General features: G+C 40.4%; 1 protein-coding gene and 1 long non-coding RNA gene across 2 annotated transcripts in view; one reads left to right on the top strand and one right to left on the bottom strand.

The window, feature by feature from the left end:
* The window catches only part of HTR2C (5-hydroxytryptamine receptor 2C), a 246,253-nt gene that overhangs the window by 72,712 nt on the left and 153,536 nt on the right, over nucleotides 1-20,005 (bottom strand). The gene's annotated exons all lie outside the window — the stretch shown is intronic.
* LOC114015047 (uncharacterized) lies at nucleotides 4,973-7,466 on the top strand. The gene is made up of 2 exons (XR_008735242.1): nucleotides 4,973-5,121; nucleotides 7,252-7,466. It is a non-coding gene; the product is annotated as an uncharacterized LOC114015047 (long non-coding RNA).

Here is a 20,005-nt window from a genome sequence, read left to right as displayed (position 1 = left end):
TAGAGAACTAGAGATATTTTAGTAACTTGCTCATTATAATAATATGCAGAGTTAAAACATAACAAGAAAAACAAGACCCAGGAAAAACAAGAGCTTACATCAAAGCCAAATACTCCATGCAGCTTGCTCCCAGGAGAAAGACAGAGATAGTACCTCACAGGTCTGAATCTTAACATATAACAGCAAAAATACAGGATAAGCTTTTTTACAGAAATGACTGAAATACAGGACAGAGATGGAATTTTAATCTTAAAGTCATTTTTTTAAACAGCATTATAAATAATTCTGGTAAACATCTTGAAATACTTCTTGCTCCCACTTGCTATTATTTAATATCAAATGCATTTTTTACTTCATTTCTTTTAAGACGAAAAAAGCACAGTCCAGTTACGAGAGGTAACAGCAGTATGAGTTACTCAGATTTCTGCTTTCATATTACTTTGGGGAAAATGAAACTAGCCTAGTGTTGCCAACTGTCACAGGTTTTCCTTGCAAATCTTTAAGTATCTTGTGTCTTGGGTTTTTAAATCCAAGCCCCTTGAGACAGTAGGTCTCACGGCTGCAGGTAGAATATGAAAAATACATCTCCCAAAGGCTTCAAAAACATGAAGCGAAATATAAGTAAACTATGTATATAAAAGCAGGGTGTATTATTTTCTGAATTTTCTGATCTTAGGAACTTGACTCATGGCTCTAAAACTCTCTCAAGGCCAGTGACTTTGCATTCAGAAACTTCAACGAGAGATTCTTAAGAAGCTCCACATCCAGAACAGTTAAAATTTAAGGAAAAGGTTCAAGCTTCATATCTGACACCATCCTTCCACCACAACATTGCTTGCAGACGTCCCTGGAATAATACACTGCATTCCCCAAAGCCAGCATTTAAGTTTGCAGGGTTTCAACAAGACCTTTGTTCCCCAAACCAAACCGGCACTCTCCTGTGTTCTTGGAGCAGCAGAGAACAAGGCCTCAACGCTCCCATACACCGCGCTGTGAGCAAGCCATGGCACCTTATCCCTTTCCAGTCCAATGCAAGTGGGATCTAGTCTGGTTAAGCCACAGCTGGGGCAAGCCGGTCTCTGGGATGAATCAGATCAGGGCAAATTTCTCCTATAACACCATGGACATTCGCTCACAGAGGTAACAAACAAGTTTTCAATATAGTAAGGTGGTGGCTAATCGCTCTTGGGCAGGAAGGAACATTCACAGCAGAACCTGCAGCTGGCCAGCTGCAGGTTAGCCTGCAAAAGCAGAGGATTCCACTTGGACGTCCTGGCCTGAGAGAGCTTCTGGTGCCAAGAGACCTCATTTGCACTGGAAATGTGTTTTTTTTTTTTTTTTTTTTCTTTAATATCTGCAGAGCAACACAGAAACAACATGAGGCAAAGTCCATACAAACTTAGTACATACACAGTTTGCACAACAAATCTCCTATACCAGCAATGCTTTTGATGTTCATGAGCCTTTTCCCTACAGATGTTGCATCAGTGCTCAGCTGAACACATATCCTTACTAGTGAGAATACCCCACACTGGAACCATTTTTCAGAGGGAATTAATCTCTGTTGCTAGCATCACAAGAGAAATTCAAGTAAAATACCAAAGAAATTCAAGTAAAACGCCCCAAAACAATTAAAATATTACAGGCACACAGAAAAGAGGCAAACCCACACACCCTAATCTTCAGTTCTTCAGGCCCACCAAGAACAGCTTACTGCACCCAGGGGCTGGCAGAATAAGCAGACAGAACTGCACTATTTTAACCCAACAGGCTGTGCTGCCTGACCATGTTTTCCCCAGATGCGAACAACTAATTGCATCATTTTTTTTTCCTTCATTTTTGTGAAAACAGAAAACAGAGACTCTTTGATATAAAATGCACGCAAATAATACATGGGCAAAGTTATAATTCTGAAAAGTCTTCTAGACAAGACGAGGACATGAAAGACTTTTATAAAGATCCTTTTACCTTGCTTGGATAAATGTTATTTAGAAGATCTCCTTATCAATACAGGTGGCACAAAGAATGTTTGCTCTGATGTACTTCACACAGAGCTATCAAAACCAAAGCCATATACACCCAGGTGTGCCTGGTGTGCTGATGTTTACGAACTTAACCTGATTTTTAAGTAACAGCAGCTGTGCACTTAAGCCTCTTCCTCTCATCCCCTCATGCTTCAACATGCCTCACTTGCAGAGCTGATACAGTGATAACAACAAACCACCAGGAAATTCCTCCATACCAAGAGTATCCTTTATTTTAGGAGGGTTTTTTGGTTCTTATGAGATCTTTCACAGACTACCAAGCTCTGCACTGTTTTGTGAGTTCTAAGAATGGACCCTGCATGGGTCTACCAGAATGCCATTAAATTGCCATTGAAAACCAAGATTTCTTCCCCATTTACTACTGTGAGCTCAGGCTTGCAGGTAATAGTTTTTATGTGTGTATGTATAGATATATATGCACAAACATATATCTTATCTATGCATGGTTTCTATCTCAATCTATTTTTCAGTAAGAAATAACTCATAATTTATTATTCTAAAAATATCCAGGGCCGGGGGAGTAGGGAAAAGGAAAGGTAATAAAACCAAACTCCTGGGTTTGGGGCATTTCCCTTATCACAATCCATGCCTCAAATCCCTGTTATATGGGAAAGGACCTTCCTACCCAGAACAATGTTTGGGCAGAATTCAGAGCTGAGCACCATCTTCTTACGTGGCTGAAAACAGTATCTTCCACCCTTCTTTTTCCCAGTGACAGATGTATCCTGGGGTACCAGTAGGTTCTTTCCAAAACAAATGTGGCACAGCTGCTATGATTTATCTTCACAGCTCATAGCTTAGAGTTACAGACAGAAAATACATGTAAGAAAGGAACATCTCTATTGAATGTTCCTACATGCTGCAAGAGTTCCCTCAGCTGCAAGGAGGATGCTGCAAATTGTCTGAAAAGGTTAAAGAAGTATCCCCAACCAAATAGCCCCAAGTGATGTTTCTCTACAAATCTTGGGGATTATCCTTGGTTTTGGAGAGTTCTGCAGCAGGAAAAGGCTCCTGCAACTGTGAATAAACAACACAGCATTGCAGGAAGGTTTTTTTTTCCAAATTACCCCATAAAATCGCTGCAGTATATGTCAAAGGTACACAAGCTTTCATAAAACAAGTCAGTAAATCAGCAACTCTTGCATGAATCTGTCCTCCGGGCCCTCTGGCCCTGGCTTTGTGTTATGCAAGTGCCAGCACCGCTCCAGGATCTCGCTCTGCAGAGCAGCATCACAGACCTCCAAGTCTGTGCCCACCCCAGTCCTTCCACTGCCACAGAGGAGACACCCACATCTGAAAGATCAGTCCTAATATAACCAACCCATAACAGCTTCATTACAGAGAAACAAGCTAGGAAACTGCAGGTAAAGGGCACTTCTGTAAGTATACTACACACGTTTTTGATTCATTTTAGTAGTAGTTACTTAGTAGCTATGTTTCACTTCAGTTTTCTGTGCCTTCTTACCTGCAGAATTTGGGTTTCTTCAAAATAGGGGAAACTAAGGCTAGCAAGTACACAAGCCATTACTGTAGACCCTTACTCCTTCTGACATTCAAAAACCCCTTTCTCTCCATCCGAGGAGATCAGTCATCACTGCTCAACGGTCTCCGCACTGAGGCTTGGATGTCCCAGGATATGGAGTGAATTCCCCACCATATCAGAGCAGTTCAGGGTGTTGCTAAACAGAAATGGAAGTTAAGGCATTTATAACCGCTTCAATGGGCTGTATTGGCATCAGGTAGGTTGTAGGCATTGTGATGTATTTATTAGGTTTTCTCCTTTGTGTAAAGGGACTAAACCAGAGGTGTGAAAAAGTAATTGCTAGCTTCTGGAAGAATGAGATGGTTCAGTTCTGCTATGTCTGTTTAATGACTAGTAAAGATTGTTTATTCCCTCATATGCTCTTGTGCCATAAAGACTGCCTCACGTATGCTCGAAGAAAATGAATCTGCTTTATCTTGACACCTCCGATAAATTCTGGCTCCATAGGAATCCTATTTACTTGTTTTACTTGCAAATGGTAAGATGTAATGAAGAGAATATTTATTACTGGAGTTGGTTGGGAATAGTTCCACAAAACTTTTTTTTCTTGCCAAAAAAATGTGTCAAGTTTGCGGGGAAACAGTTTTGATGCATTTCTCAACAGTAAGTACTGGGCAAAAATGTTGAGTAAATTTCATTTTTACAGTTTGAAAACAAAAATAATCCTGAAGTTTGAAATTACTTTTTCATTTTTTATATTTAAGAAAGGAGCAGCAAAACAAGTAATATTAAAAATTATATAGAAACCAAAGATTTCAAGACATCAAAATTACTCAAACTAATCCAAACTTCTTTCTTGTTGAGATTTTTAGTTTACATGGGCTTTTTGACATTTTTATACTTTCTGAGATTTCACACAGGAAAAAAAGAACGGACTCCTGAATAACAGTTGTGGGAAGAAAAGCTGTTTTTCCACCTAGCACTAGTTATGTTATTAGGCTAGCAGTGAAAGAGAGAGACACCATGTTACTCTCTGGATCTAACAACTTCTATCATGCTAAGATAAAAATGTGTGAACATCAACCACATGGAATACAAGTTCTTTGTTTTTCTTTTCCTAATGAACTGTGCAAAGAATGCAACATAATTATGCCTTCAGAAGAAACTACTCCACTACTAGAGATACTAAAAAAGCTCTGTTCTTTGGCTGGCACCCATCTCTGCAAACGCTGTCACAACAGCCTCCAAACTGTCACTTCAGCAACTGCCCTTCATAGGAAAAACATATTTCTTCTAATTAGACAAAATTCTAACTCTATGTTTGAAGAGTATAATTTGATCTTTTCTCTAGAAAATCGTTAACCACTTGAGTTTAATTATTAACATTTGCTTTAAAAATTCACTGAGTTAACTACCAGTTGGGCAAGTGGAGCTAGTGCTTTGGTGAGATGATACTTCTTGCTGTGGTACATGGGCACACCACCAGGGAAGGTGGTGTGGTCCGTGTCCACGTAAGAAACTACTCTGAACATCAAAGAGATGTAGCTTCTACTTCTGGGTCTGCCATTGGCTCACTGGATGATTTTAGGGTAGGTTAACCCCATTCCCTTTTCTTTCTAAATCTATTTTGTATGGTCAGGACAGGAATTGTTTGGAGCAGGGACTTCTCCCCTTTCTCTGCCTTCAGTCCCTCCGTGCTTAAATAAAGTGCCCAACACAACAGGACAATGGGGTCATCACTGCAATAACTGCTGACAAGGACGGGAAGTATCAGTACGCAGGGAACATGCTCCTGATGTTTTATCTGTAAAGTTAAGTTCCCAATATCTGAAAAAATTAATGTACAAATTCATGCCTAGGTAGGACTTAAATGTCAAGGTTACTCATGCTCAGCTCCTGCAGGGCTTGGAGCAGCAAGAAACCTGCTTCCTGAAAGCACCTGGTCTTCTGGGATAAAACTGAATGGTACTGATTCCTCAATGGAAACCTTTCAGAGAAATAGAAATCTGTGATTTATTCAGCAACAAACAGGTTTTCAAACAGCATTGCAAACACCGAATGCATAGACACACGCTTCCACTTGGTCTCAGTTATAAAATGCAGTGATTTACAAATCCAGGCCACCCAGACACAGTGGGGTGATGCAGAGTACAGGAAAATCCCTTTTTTCAAATGCAGAAAAATATCACCAGAAAGTTATTTTCTCAAAAAAGCTTGGGAGTTTGATTTTTAAAAACCCACACATCAACAAAAACAAACAAACAAAAAAACCCAACCCTGCAGACAATTACTATTTTTGGTTTAAATTAGACAAGTACATGTGTTCAATGCTTCTTTTAAAAGTAAACAGAAACAAGGTTCTATGGGAGTTTTTTGGTGTTGTGGGCACCATTTGTCATAGTATGATGGGTGAGCACTTCCATGTTAAAGATTTCCTGAGTTCTTTTAAATTCTCCAGCTGGTATTTGCTGCAGTGTTTCAGATAAGCAGAAATGTGTGAAACTCCCCAGGAAACTGAAGGGCTACAGCACCAGCTATTTGGATACTAACTCCCAACATTTTTGCTTCACAGCAAAGGAATATAACAAAATTTACCTTTTCATTACCAGATTTGACACACTTCAGCAGCCTCTAAAAAAATCAGTGTTATAAAGGAGCTAGCTAAAAAATCTCTCCAAGTTCCCAGTGTCATATGATATTTTTTGTTGAATAAAGACATAAACTTACACAAGAACTTCTACGTAAACTGTAATGTCAGACTGCATAAGACTCAGGTGCTTTTGTTATTTCTGCATTTGGTAAATACAGGCATAACAATTCCTGAAGTCCTTCGGCTTTTACAAACAGGTATGATTGACAGCCTCAAAATGCTCTGCTTTTCATAACAACCGTGATTGACAGCCCCTTGGTGTATAGCCCAGTCAGCCTAACAATGTTATTGTTCTCTCATAATTACCTGATAATTTTTTTCAATGTGCTGCTGTTAGTTGTGGTTCAACTAAGAGTCCTCAGAACTTTTCAAAAGTTCATTTAACTTGCATTGATTTTGAGCTGCCTTCCTGCAAGCCTGATTCTGTGGTAGCGCTGGGATTGCAGACGTTAGTGCCCAAGGTGCATTGGGTCTCTGTCTACCTGTAATTGACACTTTCCCTGGAAAAGAGAAAATATTAAAGCCCAACTATGTAGCAATCCACGTGTCATTTTCACATATATCACCTGCACAGTTTTTGTACAAAGGGAAATGTTTCTTAACTTAATAGTCCCTAGAGCAGAAGAATATAGCTAGTAGCTGGTATGCCCCTAGGGCCGGAGCCGTGCGCAGGATGCGTGCCTGTAGCTGAGCTCAGTTCAGCGCAGTCCATGACTCCCAAGCTGCTCAAGATGGCAGCTTGTTTCACTCCTGCAGAAAGTAATAATTGAGATTTTCCTGTCTTACAGAAAGATCACCCTCAAGAACACTTAGCCAGGGACCAACTTGTCACTAGCAGACAATCAGATCCAGTAAGGTCACTTTTCTGAGCATTTCCTGGTACCTACAAAATAAAATGAATTATGTTCTTTTTATATGAAGCGAGTCAGCGGTAGTGTTGTATACTAGAGAATGACAATCCTTGTTAGAAAGTGTTCAACCCTTTTACCCTTGTACTAAACATAAATCCAAGCTGGCATTGTTCTGAAATTTTAAAGTGTACTTTTTTTATCTCTGTCTTGGTTTTCAGGTAGGATGGAAGCAGGCAGGGCAGAAAAATGAAAACTCACATTGTCTCAGACTTCCAGCTGAGGAAGACTTAAGAATCTTCTGGGGTTTTTTTGCACACCTATAGAACTGAACTTGGCAGAGCAGCTTGAAGTTGAACTAAATGTTACTCCCACGTCAAAGCACTATTGGGAATAAACCTTAGTCTGGGTGGTTAGTTTGCCAATTACAAACCACAACACTTACTTCGGAAACTTCGTGAATGTTTCTTCTTCAGTGTGTTGAAATAAATTATAAAACCCACCTACCTTACAAGAAAGGAAAAAAAAAGATTTCTGTTGGAGGGCTATTAAAAGTATATTATCGTATTATATTTTATTTAGTTACTCTTAAAAGGACCCATAAAAGAAAAATGCCCTTGAGGAATGTTCAGTCTGGGTCTTTCCAAACCTTTCCAGTTCTACACTGGGGAGCTGAAAATAGTCAGTAGGTATCAGGAGAAAGCCGAGTGTCCTTCTGGGACTTCGCTTTTTGAAATCAGAACTGTGTACCTTGAGCACAGTTTTGCAGTTCACCGATTTGGTTGCCTTTTCAAGAAGTAAAAAGTCCAAGAATGAGCCTAAAGTTTGGCCTCTGCATCAATGTATGTTATGCATCACCAAACATACTATAGATCCAAGGCTTGGAGCTGCATACATAACACTGAAGTTTTATGTTCACATTTACTGCAAATGAAAGCAGGTACACAATGGAGAGATTGTATAGCTAAATGGGCTAATTCTGCTCATAATTTGTTCACACAGATTTAGGGGCTACGTGGGGGCCACTAGAACTGTTGGACCTTTATTCTTTGCTAACTTACTTTCCAGTACTTCTGAATTTTATCAACATATTTATAGAGCAGGCCATTTAAATAATATATTATCTGTACCCCTGACCCCAGCCTCTAATTATCCACAGAGCTAGTTCCATTATTGAGTATTTTTCCCATACTGTAAACATACCAGGCATTTTCTAAAAGTTGGTTTGGGGTTGATAAATTGTGTGCAGCATGATAGTAAGGTAATGAATCACTGCAATGATAGTGCACTGCCTCACTACAGACTGAGGAAACTACACATTGCATACTAGATACAAAGCAGAGGATAAAAAATTCAGCCATCTGTGACTTAATGTAAACACCATGAGCAAGAGCTAAAAGCAGCTTCTCACAGATCTTAAGTCAATGGTATTTCTGACCCATTTTCTCAAGGACTTTCAGGATGCTTTACTGAGTTCTCAGCCTGTCATCCTCCAGTGCCTCACCTCCAGATTGGGCTCAGAGGCTCCTGCCATCTACTGCAATCATCCCAGCAAGTCTGTTTTGGCACCTAAAGCTCTGTTCTTCCACATGCACCCAAGCTTTGGTTGCTCACTGAAACGCGTGTCAGAGAACAGAATAACCACCATCCAGGCAAACCCTTTTTGGGGCACAGAGAGGGTAAGGAGGACCCATGCTTAATACTTTGGGACCTACCCCACCACCAGGAGCAAGAAAGAAGTTTTCAAACAGATGAGAGTAACATACTTCGCTGCTATCTAAGGCACAGCGATGACTGGGAAACAGGCACCCAAAAAATAGCATTTTCAAACCAGCAGAGAGGCTGGTTTGCACAGAGTAACAGTCTTTTGTGGATCCAGAATGCTTTAAAAATCTTTAAAGCAGCTGGACTCCTTCTGGTGCTTCATATGAGATCCCAGACATTTCCCTAGCACACACCGACCCCTACCAGGCACATTGTCTCTTGGATCCTGTCATTCCTACGCTTCACAGATGCATGGTTAGTTTTGAGCAATTGTGCTGTATGGGAGAGTAAGATGAAGAAAGTATTTCATGTATTTTTAGGATTAGAAATGCAGAACAGAAGCCACATCAACAGCCAATTCTTCACAGACCACCAGCTGTCCACAAACAAGCTGAAGAAAATCCTGCATATGGAAGAAGTGTTAGTACCATCTAACAACAGTTCATATCAAACAGCTACATAACTACAGCATGCGTTGTACTAGATATATTGAACTAAGACAAATTAATGCTCAGTTTTGAGGTGTCTTCTCTGCAGTGGGTGGGATAAGCTTTTCCTTCAGCTTTTGCTGTGTTTCACTTCATTTGCCTCATCCCACTCCCACCAGTTCTACTCCACAATCCCATAAACCCCAAATGAAACTCCAGAAAACAATTAGATAAATTCATTATTTCTTACTTGATGCATCTTACTGATTCGTCTACATTTATTCAATGTGTTCATGGTCCTGACAGCAGTTTTGATGGCCCACACTTTCACTCCAATTTTATAACGACAGAGAAGTCTTTAGCACTGTTCTATGTTTCATTTTGGAAGAAATTGAGTACTGTTGTGAGTCAAGGCAGTCTTAAATCTTGACTAAATTACTTTTGTTCTCTCTAATTATGACTTTACCAACAGATACGCTTCCAGCATCCTCTTCCCATTCATATTTCCTTGCAATCACATACTAAAATCAGATGCTAATGAATCAGAATTTATCTAATTTCCAATTTTACTAATTATTTATCAGATCAGCTAAATCAGTTTCATTTAGAATTACAGGCTTAGTTACATAAGATGGATTTTTCTCTTTATTAAAAATGTTAAGCTGCCTAAAAGTAACTAATATACCAAATTTTAATCTCTGTTCAAGGTCCAAATACATTATTAAAAAGTGATCTTAAATTGGCAAGAACATGCTTATTCTAGATATATCCTTTTAACTCAAAATGAATTAAACAAGAATGAAAAAAGCAAATTGTGTTATTGAGTATAACAGACCCTGCAAAATCACACTGAAGCATTTTAACATTCCAGAGACAACACTGAAACCAGCCTGCTTTTGTATCTTCAAATATACCATGACATACGAACATACTAATCTTGCCAACAAATGAGACAAAAGTTAAGGTGCTGAAAGACGCGTAGACCTTCAGCTGCCAGAGGTTAGCTCCAGAGGTGGCAATTGCAGGAGCGGGCTGGAAACTAGGACCATGCGTGGCAATCAGTTAGCTGAGGGGAATGTGCTCGAGCTTGTCTAGACAACAATTAACATGATGAGACATGTTTACAGAGCACAGGGGAGTGGGAGACGGATGGCGCCAAGGATGGCGCCAAGGAAAGGTAACACCTTGCTGTTAATTGATGGTAGTTAACCACCAATCGGGGATTGCCTAGGATGCAATGCTTAGCTTCAAGAACCAATCTGTTTAAAACTCGCGGCTTCTGAAAGTGTATATAAACTCGTGCTTCTGTACATTAAATTGACATTTGCTTGCATCAAGCTGCGTCCCGTCTCCTCATTCGCCACAGGCAATGGTGCAGGTATCAAAGAACAGCATTGGTGTCAGAGCCTGGCAGGTGGGACACTGCGCCCCGTGGTCACACCAGCTCCAGGAAGGGGCCAGCTCCACTGCCTGTTGTACACTGTTCCTTCATTAGATCTAATCATCTATATCAGAACCTAATATAGATTAGATAACCCCAAAACATTGCTTTTTTTAAAGTGTGTTTGTATTACTTAAAGAAAATTACCTTTCCCTGTAACAAATAATATGGAACATCCGCTCTTCACAGGTGTGCTCCCAGCCTTAAAACCACAACTGAGCATTTCCCCAGATGACTCCCTGTTGCATTTATCACCTGCCCTTACATTTTCCAATCTTCCACGTATGGGAAGGCAACCTAAATAACTACAATAACATCTTCTGATATCATTTCCCTGAAGCAACCCCCTTCCACCCTTACAGGTTTCCTAAATCTGAGGTAGCTCTGCACAGAACAAGCAAGTACGGTGTGCAATTGGGGAGCAAAGCTGCTTGGCTCCAGAGGGAGCAGCTCACGCCATTAGTTCAGGAGTCTCCAGCCTCTCCTGCTGTGCATCACTCATACCTGAGCCTGATTTCCCCCAAAACAAAATCATACCACTTGCTCTTTGCAGATTAGCACTTGACTGTTTAATCCGTATTTCTCTACTTCAGTTCACCAAGCAAAACCGAGTACTTTGGGTCTTTTCAGTCACCATAAATCCCATCACTATTCACAACAGAAACACACTGCTGGTTTTTTTGGTTTTGTGGACAGTTTTACTAGCCTGAGGATTTTGGGGCATTGCAGCAAAGTGGAAGAGAACGGAGCAAAGACATTATTTTTGTCCCATTTCCAGGCAGAGTGGCAGAGAGCCAGTTCTCAGAAACCAATTGATTCATGCTTGTCTCAAGTCCCAGCACCCTGGTGAAAAGCTGTCAGAGGGCAGCCAAAATAGTACAATTGCTTCACCTACTGCCAAACACTGATACAAAAGGCCACTCTGTTTCAATCACAAACAAAAGCAAGCAACTGTCACAGAGCAAGCAGCCTTCCCTGAGATTCAGATTGCACCCAGAAGTTCACCAAGCAGTAAGTCATTGCTGTAAATCAACACGACCAGTCAGCACATCTCTATCTCAATGAAATTCTGATGCTTTTCCACCAGCCTCAGGACCATGGGTCGGCTTGACCCAAGGCAGCACTGGTGAGCTGCACAGCGAGGTGGAGAGTCACGTTGAAGAAGCTTTTCCACAAGATCCTCAGCAGGTCTTGCTTTAAGACAGGCTTGAAGGTGTCCTTTGGCTAACGCTGCCAACTTTGCAGTTACACACCTGACCAGTGGCAGGAGTTGTACAAGCTGCCAAAATGGGAGGAGAAGAAAGAGCAAAATGGAGAACACCATAGTCTGAGTTTCTTTTGGCTTTGAAGCCTTAGGAACCAGCTTGTGTCAGATACAGAGAGAAATGGGACTATAATTTAGACATATTCTTTCTTTAAGGGAACTAATTCAACAGACTGTATTTTAAAGCATCCTTAAGACACCAGCATCTTGGTATATCTTCACAGGAAAAAATCTACAGAAAGACTGGCAGCTAATTTAGCAAGACTCCTTCACTAAAAGTGCTTATGAAGCAACTCAATTATCCATGGACTCCCAGACAGCCTTTGAGCCACACAATGTCCATACAACGCTGGTAAACACACTTGTATTCGATTTACAAGTAAATAAATCAAGACCTATCCTGGAAATAAAATTCAAGAGAAGCAGCAGAGCAAACTATGTACCCCAGCTAGGTTCATCCCTGGTTTCTCACTACAGAAAGCCTGGACTGCACACATTTGACATTTTCAAGCTTTTTGCTCAGCCACGAGAGCAAAGCACAACCTTCAGCTGGAACTCTTCCATAACCACTCTGCTTGCCAGACTAGAAGCAGTAACAGAAAGGCAGAAAATAGAGACAGATGATAAAATTAAGATAGTCGGGAATGTATTTAACAGAGTTTTCATGCTTCAGTGCTGTTCCATCAGATACCTGAGGGAAAGCATGACTTTGAGCATGTTTTGGGCTGGCTATTCATCACTTGGAAGTAAGCTCTATCAGTTCACCAGCCCGGCTTGTTTTCTTTTTTCCCTTTTCCCCCCACCAGCTGGGATGTTCACTGTTTAATTAGTGTGTTGAGTTAATTCAATAATGGGTTCAGTGAAGGGAAGAAGTAACGCGTGAGAAGTGCTGGAAACATCCAGCCCCAAGTGAAGGCCGGGTGGGAAACCTGAGCAGGACCACTCCTTTCAAGAGCAGTTAGATGCTCAGCAGCTGGTTGAGCAGAAGAGCTTAACTGATCTTATGCAACTTCAATGTGCCTTGAATATCATTGCTGTCCTATGCAGCCAACGTGGAAAGATATTCTCTAAAGCTGCCCGTCACAGCCTAAGCTAGATGCTTGAATTTCAGCAGTGTGAATGTCTGAAAACCATGTGATGGCTCATGGACCATTTCTGTTGTGAATTTAAAGCAATTGTAATGTCTGAGACAGTTTCCTCAATGCTTATAACTGAATTCAAATTAAAAGCACCAACTAAGAGATACAAGCCTAAGCGTCTCTGCCAAAGGCAGAAAAAATTATATATTAACTAAAGGATAAGGTGGAACACATCATACCTCAGGAAATGCATTTGCTCCAAACCACGTTAGAACTGTCAACAATTTGGCTTGGATATTTACAGTATGGTACACAAAACAAAATCATTACCATGCCACAGTATGCAATAAAACTAACCTTTAACACTGACAGTAATGCTGTAGAGATAACAGGTACATGGCCAGCACATAAAACAAAAAAGTTCCCAAGTTGGAATCACAAGGGATTAAATTTTATAGTTTACGTGATGCAAGAATTTTGATTAGATTGCAAGGTTTCTTCTGGCATGAGAAAGTACTGTTTGATCCTGCTGCTTATAACCTATTACCACTGGTCTTTGTTTCTCCATCACCTGTGTACATACACAACACGTACATTATAATGCCATCCTCATACACACCTTGTCCACCACGGGGAGTCATCCAGAGCTCCACGTGAACAGCATAAGGAACAGAACCAGAACTTCAGTATGGACAAGAGCTCTGCTGTAAAGACAGCTCAAGGCTTTGGCAACCAAAATAGACCCTGAGCTGTTGGGGCCTGGCTACATCTTTTAATTAACTAAAACATCTATAGTAAATAAATATTTAGTATTCGAGGACAAAACTTGCTTCTTTGACTTAAAGCAGTATCAAAGAAAGAACAAATCAAGGCCTAAACAAAGATGCAGGAGGATAAAATTTACTGCTCAATGGCATAGAATACTAGTAAATTAGAGGTAAGAGGTGCACTCAAAAAGACATCTATATAGGCAAAGGTTACATCATTCATAATTAAAACCGCCACAAGTTACATGGTATGTGAACTACTAAGTTCATGACAGCAGTGCACTACTGACTACCCAAATAATACATTTCCTTCTCTTGGAAATTCACTAAACTGTTCATCTCTAAGGTTTTATATTTTCCTGTGAAAAGCTAGGAGAAGCCAATGCCAGTGACATGGTGGCAAAATAAAGAAATCCTCCAATAACCTAAAGAAATCCTCCAATACTTCTTAAAAAAATTCCCTGTTGAAACTATAAGAGTCATTGCCACAGTGTGTCATGAATGCTAAATTTTAGATGAGTTGCGAAGCAATTAGAATAATAAGAGGAGGAAAAAAAGTCCATTTCAGGCTATTAAACAGGATAATACCAGATCTAGGTTAGGAAGTCCCTAAGCAGAAGTTGGTGGAGCCTGGGACACTACGAGGGTGAGGACCGTGCGCTTGCCCTTGGCCCAGTGCTCCTCCCTAGGCAGCTTTTACTGGTCATTGTTGGAAACAAGGCTGCTGGGCTGGACAGACTTTTGGACTGACCCAGCACAGACACACTAATGCCAAGAGCTCACAAGAGACGGGCAACTCAATATTACGCTGCTTTAATAGGCAAACAGCCAGATTTGGTTCTTGTATACAGAGTCTAATGAAGTCAAGGGAAAATGCATGTCTGCTGCTTAGGGGTAGAGTTCACCACAGCTGAGAACAGAAGCACACTTGAGACATTTACATAATTTATTTTATTTTTTTTTTTTTTTTGCTACTGCAGCCAACCTATTATGCTAAAAATTCTACTGAGAGAAATCAGTCCATGCAGCAGATGACAGATTTTGGGGGGTGAGTGAGGTGGTTTTTGCTTCCGTTTTAAAGAAACTAAACAAACTCATCAAACCTAAACCAAACCAGAGCCCTCAACTATAAAAATAATTACCCTCTTTCCCTCAGGCCAAACAGTTTGGTCTCCTGGTGAGAGCAAAAAGTCCAATTCTCAGTCTGAATGTACCAAATGATACTTGGAGACCACGAAGATGAAGCTCACGCTATATCGGAAATCTGCTGTGACCAGTGCCTTAGGAAACGGCTCAGTCTGTTCTCCACATGGCTCGACCCCCTAACTACGAGCTAGAAGCAGGAGAACAAGCCAGACTGCTGAGTGTGATGTTTTTCACTGCTCTACAGTTCAACTCCTTGGAAGCTTATCTTCCCCATTTCTTACTGCTTTAGTGACCTTGGAAAACACAGATAGGGATAATAGAAGCAGAATACTAAAAGGATTATTGCTTTTATTATCCTACTATTGGGAAGCTGAATAAAAAAAAGCACATATCCTTCACCAGACTACCCTGGGCATTAGCACGCTCAGCTCTCTTCTTATAAAAGGTCACCAGGCATGATATTAAACATAGCCTTAATTACTGAGCACTCGTCACTGCCAGCACAGGTGTCCTTCTCATGGCAAATGTCACAGGGAGTTATCTGTCCTTTTTCACTTCTTACTAAAATACAACAATAGCAACATAGATTTTTATAAGAAAAAGTCAGTGCCCTGCTATAGAGCCAAGGAATGGTGGTGGGTGATGGACAGTTACGCAAGTAGCTGCAACTTCAGCTGCAGGTTTTCAGCCAGATCTCGTTTGTGACTGTCCCTATGAGCCACTCCACAGGCCACAGTGAAGACATGCATGAGCTGGCTCGGTCCCCTCAACACTTTCCTGCTGGGTGGCAACACAAAGCCCAAGTAACTGTGAGTACCACCAGAGATATCACCTCCTATTTTCACAATGCCAAACTAAGGACATTTTACAAGGTCTGAAGATAGAGCCCTTAGTATTTTCCCATGATAACAGCAAGCTGCTCTCTAATGTCATGCCTTATGTATCTACCAGCTGCTTTGGAATGATGTAGGATCTCCTAACGTCTCCTCCCACCATGTGGAAATGGCAAAGCATGAACTCTGATGACACTCAATGTAAAATAGATTCTCCCAAACACAGAAAGAAGTCAGACAGGGAGAATGTGCTCTAGCCTGTACAAAGTACCAGTTACAAAATCAGTGTTTTTAGTAACAGGTTGCAGCAGTCATCTCCCTAAGCACCTAACAGTCTTACTGTGTGGTCACACTTCTCCTTTAATACAGTGGGGATTTATTTCATACCTGTTCAGGGTAGCAGTGCATATGCTGGAAACACTAGGGTGATACGGTGTTTCACTGAGGATAAGAGCAGATTGCCAAGTACACACAAACAACTTACAGCAGCTGCAGCTATTTTTTCTGATGCCATCTACCTCTACTCTTGATACATCACTGCTTTTATAGAAAAATCCCCCACAAGGTTACAGAGCACGGTGAGTCAGCGTTATCACTTGGAGTAAAACTCATGAGGGTCAGCTGTTTTCCTGCTGTTGTTGGCCTGAAGAAGTGAAGGAGTCCTGCTTGCTGACAGTCATTATGCAACAGAGATAACCCATCTTTCTGCAGTCATTTGTGGGTGTCAGGAGAAGCTAAGAATAAACCAGGAAAAGCCTCTGGAAAGGTCTGCTAAGAAGCAAGCTGAAAGCAACATCTCTCAAGGTACAGTGTGCATACCCTTGCTTTAGCTTAAAACACATCCTTATGCAATCCTTACTAGATGACTGCAGGTGATAATCACACATTGCAGTTAAAATTACTGATTAACCTCCCCAGGAAGTGTTAAAGCAAGCAGAGGAAAGTAGATGTTAGGAACAACACTTACATCCCTGTTCACGTAGGATATATTAGAGTTGCTAAGCTTAAGAAAATAGGTAGGTGCCCCCTCCTGCTCCTTACAGGGAGTTATGAAGCAAATTGAAGCATTTTAAATCCTGCTTATCCACAAGCCGGATAAATTAGGATTTCTTTCTTTCTTTTTTGTAATAGCTTGTCTCAAAGAGCTATAAGAATATGCAAGCATATTCAGCAGAGAAAGCAGGTCAGCACTGACCCTTGTTCAGAAGAACAGCTAGTCAATAAAAAGAAAGAAGCCATTTAGGATGTAATTGGGTACTCCTGGCCAGGAAGATACTAGGGAGAAAGAAAGAGAAGAAACACAACCATCTAAGGCCAACTGGTTTCCCCAGCAGAGGCTGGGGCAAATCTTCTGCTGTTGTGAACGAGTTGCACTTCATGTCCTTGCTTGCAAATTGAGGAAGCAGGCTATGATGAGACCTTGGGAATTAAAACAAAAACCAAATTGAGTTTGTGCCAGCTTTAAGCTTCTTGTTTTCCTTGTTAATAAGATCAAGACATTTTCTTGCAAGAGAACACTGTCTAATTCTGTAAACTTAGGAAAGTTTGCAAAAGCCAGGATTACTGATTATTATCTCCTGAATTAATGCTGAAGTTTTGGGGCAGTCTAGCAGCTAAATTAGTACTTTAAACTGTACATACAGGTCAGGATTCCAAAAAGAACTGTTAACTCTTCTAAGACATGCAAAGCAAGCTTGCTATCAAGGTCTTCAAGATAAACACAACAGCCCCGGGTTTGGTACCACAAAGGACAATGGAATTCCAGTAATACAAAACCTGAGAGAACAAGATTAGAAACAAATCCAGGAAATGAAAGGTCATGTCAAATGCTGATCTTCACTTTGTTGCACCTGAATTTTTGCAAAAGGAAAAATTTGCAATGCCTGCCAAAAGAAAACGTAGCACATGCTTTCCCAAATCAAAGGTCAAGAATATTAACTGTACCTTTCCACATTGCTCCCCAAAAATTAATATGTTGGACCTATTGAAGTGTCTAATACCAGCTAGAATCAAGAACAGCAGAAGCCAAATTTGGATGAAAATGTCTCTTCTGAAAGTCATCATATCTCATATCTTGCAATATTATCAAAATATAAAATAAAATCAAAATACCTATAAGTTAGAGGCAGCTTTTAATTCAACGCAAAAGTAAAGTCCTTCAATCAAAATGTATTTCCAGGGGAAAAAAACCAACCAAACAAGCAAACCTCTGCTCAGCATAAAAAGCAATGGTCTTTGTAATGCAGGGGAAAGACTCATCCTTTTCTCTCTTTTCAAAGAAGTAATGCTCTGTACATCTGAGTGCATTAGTAATCTGAACACTCTCAATGCTCTGACTGACTTAGCGTTTCTATCAGTAAGGAGCTGGAACACAGGAAGGGTGCAAAACAAACCTGAAACTCAGTAACCCGCTTCCAGGCACTACTGTTGGTACCAAAAAAAGCACTGGTACATATTTAGTTCATCCACTTTCACAGTGGACAAGCAACAGCTATTCTGCAGTCCATAAACTCTGAAAAGTTCCCTAGAAACTCTAGTTTCCTACACCATTGCCACAACACAGGAAACTTCATATAATGCAATGCCTGTCAAAAGAAAATGTAACATGTAATCTAACCCACATGCTTTCCAAAATTAAAGGTCAAGAATATTAAGTGTATTGTATAATTTTATGTGTATAAATTATAGATGTTATATATTATATGTGTATATATATGAATATATAAAATAATAACGTATTAACTGAAGCAACTAATGAGGAGTTAATGATATGTGCAGCCTGAGATTAGGATGGGAACAGAGAAAGAACCTCAGATCAGTCTCACAAGCATCAGAAATGGGTTGTGTAGACAGAGCAGCAATAAATATTATGTTTTCCTGAGTTTTTCCTTGCACTAATCCATATTGTTGCCTGGAAAAGAAATCTCCAAACGTCCATTGTTTCTCCTTGGGTTTAATGAACAACTCACATACCAGCTAAAACTGCAGCATCGCTTCACTGAAGCACAAAGACTGGACCCATTGTTCACAGGTGTTTGTTCCTGCTCCATATACTTCCAAAATTGTGATGCTGCAAGGAGTTTCCCCAACCAATTTCCATACAGATATTCCTTCAGCTGCAGTTGCTTTAGAAAAGTCCAAGACTGTATTTTTTTTTTTTATTATTTCATTATTTCTTTTGTAGGATAGAACTAAGGAGGAAAATTTGCTGCAAATAATTAGAGCAAAATCACTGCCCTGCATAGTTCAGACTAGGTGCACAACCTGCTTAGGCTTGGCTTCAGAGCAAACCACGAATAGGACATGGGTGATTTTATGACAGGGATGTTTTGAAATCAAGGAAATGAACTACTTTTTTTTTTTTTTTTCCCAAATCATCACCCTACATCTGTATTTGAATCCACAAATGGTTCCTGATAGAATAACATGTTGATTAAGTCATCAAACAAAACACTCTCTGGCACTGGTAGCAGCAAGGCAGCAGCTGTTTCTAAGAGCAATTGTACGTCAAGTGAAAAAGCTGGCAAGCTTCAAGTTAACATTTAGCTACCTGACCAAGTTATCTTTTTCAGTAGCAAGAAACGTGGAGTCAGCAGGAATTTTTCTACCCAAAGTACACAGAAGGAAAGGAACCTCTGCCTTTCATTATTTAATATACTTGATGCAACCCTTATGTTCACAATCTGTAGCTACACTGAGAAACATAAGCGATCCAAAACCTCCAAGGACCTTAATCATTACAGAACATGCAGGAGGAACTTGTTGACAACCACCGCAGCAATTTAAATCTGCTGGCACTTTCAGAGACAAATAGCTCTGTATAAAATCCAGCTGGAGGTTGCTTTGCCTCCTCTGGGTCTCTGAACACTGACATCAGGACATCCTAACCTGGGTTATCAGCAGGGCAGCTGGTAAATCCTGCAGGTGATCGCATGGAGCACACTAGTATATTAGGGGGCCTTTTTCCCTCCTGAAAGAAGCACAAAGCAATTCTACTGCAGCCATCACAGGGAGAAATGCTCCCCGAGAAACAACCTGTGTGGTTCTTTCACAGTGGTTTTAATGCTAGACAGCAACCACGGATTTTGTTCTGGAAATAGTTACCCTCTCCAAAATTACAAATCTCCACTATCAAATTCTACAAGCAATAATGGGTCGGTGCTGTTAAGGGTTTTTTTGTTTGTTTTTTGTTTCTCCACTAGAAAGTTATTTTCTCATTAATTTTTAGACAAATTATAACAAAATAATCCCACCCCT

Source organism: Falco cherrug, chromosome 15 (assembly GCF_023634085.1).
Source record: "Falco cherrug isolate bFalChe1 chromosome 15, bFalChe1.pri, whole genome shotgun sequence".
NCBI classification, from domain to species: domain Eukaryota; kingdom Metazoa; phylum Chordata; class Aves; order Falconiformes; family Falconidae; genus Falco; species Falco cherrug.
Note: the sequence above shows the minus strand (reverse complement) of the source record. Positions and strands in the feature narration are given on the sequence as shown.